Genomic DNA, 506 nt, shown 5'->3' with positions numbered 1-506 from the left:
TATATGTTTTGTTGTGTCAGTCCCCACCAGTTCATCCCTCCTCTTTTTCGTTATTAAATTCCTGCAAGTCATTACACCCACTGGATTAAATATTTATCTTATCCTAATATTAATTTCTTTTCCTCATTCTTTATCTTCTTCCGTGACCTTAATTCTACACATCTACACCTCGAAAACCAAAAATATATTCCCTCAATCAGAGTTACATTTCCTTTCACTTTAGATACATTCATAGATCCTCGAAGCAATTTTTTCATAAACTCCCAATCCCCCCCCAAAACAAACAGAATTAATCCAACGCCGCATTTATACGATCAGAATCACCTTGCCGCCCTACGGAGAGGATCACCGTCGTTTCTTCAAGGCTTCCGATTCCATCATCTTCAATAGGGCGGCGGATCTCATGGTGATCGGACCGTCGGTCATGGAGGGGCTGGCTGGCGCTACACGGAGGAAGTGCGTTCGATTTGCTTTGCTTTGTGGTAGAGAATTCATTGTTAATAGTG

This window comes from Penaeus monodon, chromosome 30 (genome assembly GCF_015228065.2).
Source record: "Penaeus monodon isolate SGIC_2016 chromosome 30, NSTDA_Pmon_1, whole genome shotgun sequence".
Taxonomy (NCBI): Eukaryota; Metazoa; Arthropoda; class Malacostraca; order Decapoda; family Penaeidae; genus Penaeus; species Penaeus monodon.
The sequence above is the reverse complement of the archived record's forward strand: the minus strand, read 5'-3'. Positions refer to the sequence as shown.